The sequence below is a fragment of the Ceratotherium simum genome, chromosome 5 (assembly GCF_057802395.1).
Source record: "Ceratotherium simum simum isolate JZ-2026a chromosome 5, ASM5780239v1, whole genome shotgun sequence".
Classification (NCBI taxonomy): domain Eukaryota; kingdom Metazoa; phylum Chordata; class Mammalia; order Perissodactyla; family Rhinocerotidae; genus Ceratotherium; species Ceratotherium simum.
In genome coordinates, this window is record NC_141904.1 from 64,651,422 (window position 1) to 64,661,769 (window position 10,348).

General features: G+C 40.0%; 1 long non-coding RNA gene across 1 annotated transcript; it reads left to right on the forward strand.

Annotated features, from left to right (window-relative positions):
* The first annotated feature begins 2,412 nt into the window (after positions 1-2,412).
* Positions 2,413-9,899, forward strand: LOC147917067 (uncharacterized). Its single transcript, XR_015552364.1, has 3 exons — positions 2,413-2,516; positions 8,177-8,237; positions 9,547-9,899. It is a non-coding gene; the product is annotated as an uncharacterized LOC147917067 (long non-coding RNA).
* Positions 9,900-10,348: the final 449 nt, after the last annotated feature.

The window sequence follows — 10,348 nt, forward strand, 5'->3', positions numbered from 1 at the left end:
CGCTGGAGCCGACGAATCCTCAAAACTTCCTACACAGATTTTTTTTCAGACTTTATCTCAAGGCCCACACCCAAGTCTTCCATTCAGTAAGTCTGGTGGGGGGCCTAGGAATCAGCATGCTTAAAGATCTCCAGGGGATTCTGAAGATCAAAAGAATTTAGAAACCCCAGCCTTAGAGGACCATGACTCTGATGACCCTGGCAGGGAGTTAACTATAGCTGCCCCACCCACTCCCAGGGCCTTCAGAATAAAGAGCACAGCATCTCCCACCAATGTCAAAGAATGGTTTTCCTGCAGTACTAACTGTTTTGGGACCAGGTATAACTCAGCAAGCAGGGATTCATTCCAGGTGCCAATTCTCTACACCAAATCAAGAGCTTTCTTTGCCCAGACTTAAAAGCCACTCAAATATTAATTTCAGGTCCATTATAAATCATGGGTTGGAGCTTGTGCCCACAGTCCTTTAGAACATCTTGAGCTTTCTAGAGTGATGAAGTCTGTGACCCAGCTCTCCCTCAATTTACCTCACTCCCCCCCATAATGTTAGGCTTCCCATTAACGACCATCTCTGGTCCCCCAGCTCATGATTGGCCACCAGCCTCTCCATCACTGCCAAGGAGAGAGCTAACATTCTGCATGTCATTCAGAGCCAAAAGGTCCCACTGTAATTCTCTGTGCAGGCTCAAAGCAGAGGAGTTAACTGCTTAAGTGGTCTAGTTATAGGCTTGGCACAGACTCACTACAACAAGTAAAAGCTCTATTTGATTTTCTGGGAACACTTAGAATGAACTTTGCTCTCAGCTGGCTGCCTAACCAAAGCTGGAAGTTGTTCTCTACAGTCTGTAAAAACCACCAGAGCTGAGGGCTATGTAAATGTGGCTGTCAGCTCAGTCCAAACGAAGCTATCACTTTCACTCTATGATTCTAGCAAGTCATGAAAGACGTGTGGTACCCATACCCACAGATTAATAACACAGGCAAACATATCCAACAGCATACAAAGTCAATGGGCACCAAGTCAATGTTTAATCCAGGCCAGGAATTTATACGCAGCAGATCCACTCAGCTGCTAAACTCTTTCCCCATTTTTAGTGTGATATCCCAGCAGTCATTGCTGCCGCCTGCAGCAGCAATAAACCTTGTTTAGACAAGTGTTTGAAGCACATTGTTCACACAACAATGGAAAGAGAGACACACTGAGCAAAAGCTCCGTGCTTTGACTGATGTGTGATCCAGCCTAAGGTGACATATTATAAAATATTTAGTTGAAACAATGCACATAGCTGGAGCTCTTATGCAAATGTAAACACTAGCACCTTCAGAGCAATTTCCTCATTATCTGCTCATGGTTTTTCTGCACTATCGCTTTTGCTCCAGCCTTCTTGATAGGCTATTTTGGGGGACAGAGTACTTTGGGGGACTTCCTTCACTGACTTTCGTGGATTTTTAATATAGATTTTTATCTCTATTAAAAGATTTTAAACTCTATTCATGAAGTCTTGGATCATGTCCTTTAAGATCCCAAAAACCTTACTTTCTGCATAAGGGAAGATATAAGTGTAAGCAATGCTATTTGGTGGCAATTTACTTCAGTCTGTGAAATTGACAGGTCTCTCATGATGTATATAGACAAGCAAAAAAGTGAGCTGCTTTCCAGATCACCCTGCTCCCATCTCCCTTCCCTGGAATACGTATTGAAAACAAATTCTCAGCATGTTAAATATCCCATCCCTGAATTCTAGATGAACAAGCCATCTGAGAAATGAAATGTAAGCAGGTGAATTTGGGGAATGTCTACGCTAAGATTTTTCTATCCCTATTTCTGATTTCTCTCTATAAATGTTAAATATAACCATGCGCTGTTATTCATGTGTTCTAAAACTTATACTTTGGTGGCATTGGGGAGATTTATTCTCTTTTAGTAAGAATTATTTCCATATTTTTACAACCTATTCCTTGCCCCTATTTTTCTTGGTTAATGACACATTCAAAATTCACTTTGCGGAACCTGTTTAATTCTCAGTGCTGCAGTGATTAAACACATTCAAGTGACAAACATGTTTTGAGCACATCCTTTGTTATGGAGACACAACCTCTACTCACAAAAAACTAAAATCAAAATAAGGCATGCATCTCAATCTTCCCTCATTGTTCCAAAGGAACAACACATCCTTCACAATGGTCACCAAACCATCATCTGAGTATCACACTTGCAGCAACCTCCTGGTTTTTATTGTCTGTTTATCTGTTTGAACTACTTAAAGGCAACAACAATCCCTGAGTTGCAGGCACAGTGAGTCATGGGATCTAAAACCAGAATAATAGAGATAGAGAAAGGAAAATAAAGCTTAGTGGACAATTGGTGGTAGTTTCCCATGATTCTTCCCTCTCCTTTCTCAACAGCCTTCCATTTGCATTTGGAGATCCACATGGTTCTGGGAAGCTAACTCCACCCCAAATTCCAGCAAGGGAGCATGAGACCTCAGCTGAGCCAATCCACACATTCCATCCTCTTGGTGAGTGATTGGTTCAAGAGTAGGTAGGTCTTTAAAAAAGGATGTGACTGTGAATGGGACAGACACTCAAAATTAACAGTCACTTAAGCAAGATCAGAGTTTATTTCTCTATCGCATAAAACTCAAGCTGGAATGATGACTCTGCTCTGTGGAGACATCAGGGGCCCAAGCTCCTTCTGTCTCGTTGTGCTTCCATTCCTAGAGTTCTGCTTTTGTCTGCTTGGTCCCAAGATTGCTTACAACTAGGAAAGCTCCCATGTTTCCTCTTCTTTACTTAAGCGGCAAAAACAGCAAAATTGCACCCAATACTTTCACTCATATCTCATTGGCTAGAACTCAGTCACACGACCACACTAGCAACAAAGAAAGGTAGGAAATATAGTCTTTTTCAGACATATACGTGCCCAGCTAAAATTCTATTACCAAGAAAGAAGAGGAGAATAAATATTATATAAACTCTGCCAGAGCCTCATGTTTTGGCTTGGAATCCAGGAAAACAGGTGCATATCCTCCTCCTGGATGCATGATTTGCTGAAGTGAGAACTTGAGTGACAGCAGCAATTTTTGCAACCATAAGGAAACCAATATTAGGACAAAGTTGACACAGAGAAGAGGGCATAATCAAGAGAATCCCAGAGAAAAGTATCTAGACATCTAGTGACACCATAAAATTCTGGATCAAACCACATCTGGCTCTATCTCTAGACTTTTCACTTATGTCAGCCAGTAAATTCTCCATATTTTCTGAAACAACTTGAATTGAGATTTTCTTATTTTCAATCAAAACATCCTAGGATATAGAACGAGAAAGGAACAGAGAAAGAGATGAGGAGAAAGACTGCGAGAAACACCAAAAGATGCCAGGTAGCCATTAACCCAAAATCTTGACAAAAGTCAACTTTCAGAGTCTTAAAGGATATAAACTATTTAAAACAAAGCAACTGGACATTACCAAAAGCAGGGAAAGATCCAAATATTACCCAAACTTCTTAGAATAAATGACAAAGAATACTCAAGAAGTATAATGTTTTAATAATTCTTTCCCAAACTGTAGGTGTGGGTTGAACCCTATTGTCACATCACCCTCTACCCCACCCCCTTCCATAGGAGAGAGTTTGTCGGGTGAGATAATGCCTTAAATTTAAAAACCTCATTAGGTCAGCAATTATTCTAGATCAAAGCCTTGAGTAGATGCTCCTGGCCTTGATTCTTCAACAAATTCTATTGTGGTGGTCAATGTGAGGTGTTGAAAACTAACTTTATAAACTTCCAAATATATAGGCTAAGGCTCCTTTAACTCTTGGTCCTGATGACAAGACTAAGCATTTATGACCCTTCTGGCCTTTATTTTTCCCTAAGATTATCCTCATGAATTTATTACAATACTCACAATATAAATGCAGAAGAAATAGGCACAACCTTTAGGAAACTGTGAAGGGAGTTTGTTTTTTCTATAAGAGAATTCAAAGTTGACTAAGACGACATGTTTGAATAAAAAGGAAATTTAAGAGAAGAGAAAAAAATAAGGTGGAAGAGATTATGTTCTTCACAGTCACAAATAAATGAGAAGTAGAGTTGAAATTAGAATTCATTCAGATCTACTTGATATAATAGACATCCCACTCAAAATTCCTTTCAGTTTTTTGATCCCTAGACTGAGAAGACATAGATACTAGGCGTAAGGACTGACAGAAATATGGCTTAAAACTGGTATTCTCCTGGGGCCGGCTGGGTGGCACAAGCAGTTAAGTGCGTGCACTCTGCTGTGGCGGCCCGGGGTTCGCAGGTTCAGATCCCGGGTGCGCACTGACACACCGCTTGGCAAGCCGTGCTGTGGCGGTGTCCCATATAAAGTAGAGGAAGATGGGCATGGATGTTAGCCCAGGGCCAGTCTTCCTCAGCAAAAAAAGAGGAGGATTGGCAGATGTTAGCTCAGGGCCAATCTTCCTCACAAAAAAAAAAAAATTGGTATTCTCCTACTGCAAAAGATCATTGAGATTCAAAAACAAAAGCCAGACATTCCAGTAGATATTTTCACATATTATTTTGCATGTGAGACAGGTAGGGGATGGAGCAAGACTGTTAAGAGTGCAGATTATGGAGCAGGACATTCATTCATTCTTTCCACAAATATTGATTGCTCCTACTACGTGCCATAAGCTGCTCTGTGTGCTGAGGATACAGCAATAAATAAAACAGACAAGAAACCCCTGTCCTCAGAACCCTTATGTCGTGATAAGGGCTAAGAAGAAAAAGTTGCAAAGGGGCTAGGGAGTTCTGTGATCGCAGGGATGGTGTCACTTTTAAGTAGTGTAGTCAGGGAAAGACCCTCTGAAAAGGGGACTGTCTGTTGCTCCATAGCAAATTATCCCGAAACTTTGCATCTTAAATCAACAAACATTTATTGTCTCACCATTTCTGTTGATCGGGAATTCAAGAGCAACTTAGCTGGGTGGTTCTGACTCAGGGTCTCTCACGAAGTTGCAATCAAGCTGTCAACTGGGCTGCAGGCATCTGAGGCCCGCTTGAGGCTGAAGAATCTGCTTGCATGGTGGTTGGCAGGCTGCAGTTCCTTGCTACGTGGCCTTCTCTATAGCTTTTTGAGAGTCCTCACAGCATGGCAGTTAGCTTCTCCCAGAGCAAATGATGAGAGAGAGAGAAGAGAACCCAAAATGAAAACCACGGTTTTTATAACCTAATCCCGGAAGCGACATACCATCCCTTCTGCTGTATGCTCTTGGTGACACAGATTAAACCTGGCACATTGTGGGAGGGCACCTCACAAGGAAGTGACTATCAGGAGCTCTGAATCACTGAAGGCCTTTGTGGAGGCTGGCTAACACAGACATTGAGTAAATAGCTGAAAAAGGTGAGTTCATAGTCATATAACTTCAGACAAGTCACTTAACTTTTATAAATTTCAGTTTTTTCATCTATACATTAGAAATGTTTAAAATATCTACACTGTCGTCACATTGAGAAGACTTAGATAATGCAAGTAAATTTCTTTAGTTCAGTGCCTGGCATTCCACAAATGAGAAATATATATTTGCTATTATTACCATTATCATTATTGTTGATGGGGTTGTCATTATCATACTCATTTTACAGATGAGGAAACTGAGGCTTCAAGATTTAAATACTCACTGATGGTCATACCCCTGAAACAGATGAAAACTACATTCAAGCTTTCTGAACGCAATAGCTTTTTTCTTTATTTCATTGTGTTGCCTCATAGATACCATGGGAAGGATGAATAAAAGAGTTTTGAAAATTAATCCAAAGTAGGAATTAGAAAATTTAGGATTATGGCGGGGGGCAAAAAAGATGCAAAATCTACCCTGCTGGCAATAAACAAACAAGGCTGTCAGGAGTGCTTTTTGGCGTAAAGTAATAGAAAACCTAACTCTCCGTGGCTTCAACAAGAATTATGAAGGTAGATAATTGCTAGCTTTGATTCTGACAGTTAGCTTTTGCCTTTTTGTCTTCATGCTTGTGGCCTCGTAGTTACAAGATGACTTCTGTAGCTTCTGGCATCACATTCACAATTCAGGAAGAGCGAAAGGTGGTAGCCTTAAGTTCTGCTCTGCTCTCCAAGATGCTTCCGCAGGCTTTCATTTACACCTAATTGGGTACAACTGTGTCAATGGCCATCCTAGTATAAGGGTAGGTGGCAAAGTTATAGCTTAAAGCAATCATGATTCACCCCAGGCCCAGACACATTATTGCCCAAATAGAATCTAGGTTCTGACTGGGAAAAAAGGAACGTCTATGTCTTTCTTAGGTTCTGTCACAGTCAGGTGGATTCCCCCACAGAGAAGCACCCATAAAACATGGTCATTTGTTCCACACTTACCAGGTTAAATCCATCCAAAGTGAAATACTTTCATGATAACTGAGAAGAGTTATCATAATTTACTAACTTTTAGGTCAGAGATATAAAAATTGTATGAGTCCCTGGGTGAATGGGCACCCGCCCTTTAGAAGCACTTAACCTTGTTTACGTGGTCTCTCAGAGGCAGATAAGAGAAATCTGGCTTCATCTGGAGGAAGGCTCTTAAAGGGAACCAACCGATAAAACCACTTGACAACTCAACCAGAGTATACTGTTACTGCCCCTACGCTTCTAACCTTGCTTCCCTCACCACATGACTGCACTACCCAGTGTTTCCTTCCATGCTACTTCAGGATACCACCTCTCGCTCTCGATAGGTAGTAACAAAGGTTCTAGGATTCTGAAGCACAGATATCATGCACATCAACATTTAGCATGGAGTGAATCACTTTTTTTTAATTATTTTTCAAATTTGATGTTTTTTGTAACTGTTTTCCATTCTGTGTGGGGCCAGAGAGATCCTGGCTACATTCTACATCTACATCCTACATACATTCTACAGTGGAAACCTTATCAAAAGTACAAGACAGACTTAAAAAAAAAAGTGAGCCTTCTTCTCTGATTATCAAATGAAAGCACGATGCAGAGGACTTTTCAAATTAATGCAGAGAGAGCAGATGAGTTTTTTAAAAATCTCCTTGCCACTGAAGTCCTGAGGCGGTGTATATATTAGAAAGAACAAAGAGCATCAGAACTCCTGAATTCTAAGCCCTGTTTGTCTAGCTATAAGCCCTGGGGCATGAAGCAATTCATCTATGTTGAGGCTGAGATATTTTCTGCCAACATATTTACTGCCAACACTACAAGTTTGGGTAGTGGGCATTGGATTGACCAAAAAACATGATATTTTGTGTGGAAGTGCTAAGTAGCTACATTTTGTTGTGTGACAAGTTTGTGGAAGATGCTACAATGCACACTTTACCCTCATCTCATTTGAGCCCAATCTACATGGTTTATACTGTTATCACTCTTTTAGAGTTGAGGAAATTGGGGATCAGAAGAGCTAAAGTAACTTAGTCTTGATTATATAGACAGAAAATCATAAAGCTAGGATTTAAATTTGGATCTGTATGGCTCTTCACACTACGGGATTATTATTTTCAGTTCAGAATCACAAACGCACACATGAGGATGCAGTGGCTGTATTTATATTCTCTACTCTTGTCTACCTTCCAAAACATCTCACTATCCTTCAGATATGCCCAAGGTAATATTTTAGAATCTTTAAACAAAATCCATGACTTACTCTAGTACCTCGGCCCTCTCCCCACAAATCTGTTATTTTAGAAACACAAACACACATACACACATATACAAACACAGGCCAATTTGAATCTTATAGTTTGGGGTAAACTATCAGAATGTGAGTAAAATGACTGAAACAGATGAAATTGAAAAAAATGAAAGAAATAAAATTACTGAAGCTACAAAACTTTTAGAAGCCAATAATCTTGGGACGGAGAAGTTTATTGACATTTTGGATAGATACAGAAAATCAAAGAGATGGGAATTATGAGGAGAAAATGATTCTGCCTTTTAAAAATGAGAGGAAGGAAGAAAAAAGGAGCAGCATAAGCTAGGGAAGTAATTATCCTAGGACATATTTAGTCTCAGAAAAAGTTCTTTGATAGCCAGAAAACACCACATTATACAGTTGGGGATTTAATACTCATAAGCCCATTACAGATAGAATCTTTACCATGCTGGAAATAATTGAAGAACAGTCACGCAATTGACCATTTTATGGCTTCTTTGATTTCTCCAGGCTGTTTGAAGAGCTGAATTCTGGAAAGGATTTGAAAACTGGGCATACCAACCCTGACCAGGTAATTGCCAATGAAGAAGAATGAATTACTCTGCAATTATATTGAAGGTGAAAGAGGTCCCGGGGAACAATTCTAACAAAAAATGGACTGACATGGGATAAAAGCTTGATTGGTGACAGCCATGACTATTAAGATGTTGAGCTTGAGTTCAAAGGGAGGACAAGAGCAACCTTATGTTTGACAATCTTTAGACAAGGTCACCACCCTCCACCAAGTGTATGCCAACTTATTCAGATATGATATTCCCTTTCATCTACCCTTTCTTCTCCCACCAAAGTTTAAAAAATACTATCAGATTTGCTTACCGTGACTTGTAGAGTATTTGTCCTTAAGCTTTTTCTTAAAGCTTAAGAACTAACTAATGTTCGGTCATTGTCAAGTTCCAGATAAACTGATGACAGAGCAGCACAGATAGACTCATTCTCCTGGAGTTGTAGGTGACTAATCACCTTATGGAACTCATTAATCCCACAAGCTGATAGAGCTTGAAAATAGAGATAGATTGCAAGCAGGTTTTGATAATTCTTAGATGACAGATCATAATGGGTTATTAAGACAAAAGAGGTCCAACAATTATGTACTGAGCCTCTATTAGAGTTGCCACATAAAATACAGGACATCTAATTAAATTTGAGTTTTAGATAAACAATGAAAAACATTTTAGTACAAGTATGTCCCATGCAGTATTTGAGACATACTTATACTAAAAAAGGTATCGTTTATCTGAAATTCAAATGTAACTAGTCACCCTGATTTGTTTGTTTTTTTGCTTGGCTTGCTTACTTACTTGTTTTTGCTAAATCTGGCAACCTAGTGAAACTGGCAAACAGTTAGCCATTGATGATTAGGCAGCTAGTAACCACGGGGGATCGGAATTGGCCACCTCAAAATATGTCTCCACCTGAAAGACACTTTGACCCCCCACCCCTACTAACTGACCAAAAGAATTTGGGATGGGAGGCCTGCCCGCAGAACGGGCCATCACCATAGACATCTCTGGGTATCTGGAGGGTCCTTGCTAAGCTCATTCTTAGTTCTGGTTACCCTTTGTAAGAGACATTTACATTTGTAAAGTAAATCTCCATTTGTAAAGGTACCTTCTTCCATGTACCAAGAAGAAGGGGAGGATGGCCTTACCTAGAAACTTATTAGAATGGAAGGCAAGGAATTAAATCTGCATGATAAACTTACCCATTGCTTTGTGCTGTTTAGGCAATATGCTATCTGACTCCCAACTAGGTTCCTACAGATAACGTCTCCCTGGAGCTGGGTAGCCATGGAAATGGGTGTTTGAGCTATTTTTTTTCAGGAATTGGAATCCCTTGTCCATTTCAAGCTGGTTGAGACCACCAACCCATCAACTGGGCCCCCACAGACATATGTCCAATGATCGACCTTTTGACGTCAAGAGGTTAAAACTCCACCCTCAGGGCATGCTAACACTGCCATTCTGTGAACATGCGTCCTACGAAGAAGTATGAAGCCTGACTACGCTCGCACAGATCATCAATTACCTCATCTCTCCTCACCTGCAATCATTTCAGACCACCTTGCCCCCGACCCAATAAATATCTTTGAGTCCCTATTTTCGGGGAAGTGGATTTGAGATTCATTCTCCCGTTTCCTCACTTGGCTGCCTTGTGATTAATAAACCCTCTCTCTCTGCTGCAATCTCATCGTCTCAGTGTTTGGCTTTCTGGGCGGCAGGCAAACACGGACCTGGTGTGGTAACACTAGTCTCTATTGCTGTAGAGTCCCATCTCACATGGGGTTAGTTTCTTAGTTGGTAAGTGAGAAAAAAATTGCCTGTTCTAAAAATTGTCATGCAAAATCTCTTAAATCAGTCAAAGTCAAGTCTACTTGATTTTATATCATTGTACCATCTCTCAATGATTCCAAACAGATCATTTTCCCTTAGTGTTGAAAAGTTCTCAGTTAAATACAAAATGAAGTCTTTGGATTATGTTTATGGGCCATGCTGTATAAAAAAATATATTTTGTCTGTCTTTTTAAATTTATGTTTATCAAAATAATATAGGTGCATGGTTTTAAATGCCAAATAGTACACTTAATTTAATAACATAATGAAAAATTACATTCCTCTGCCCAAC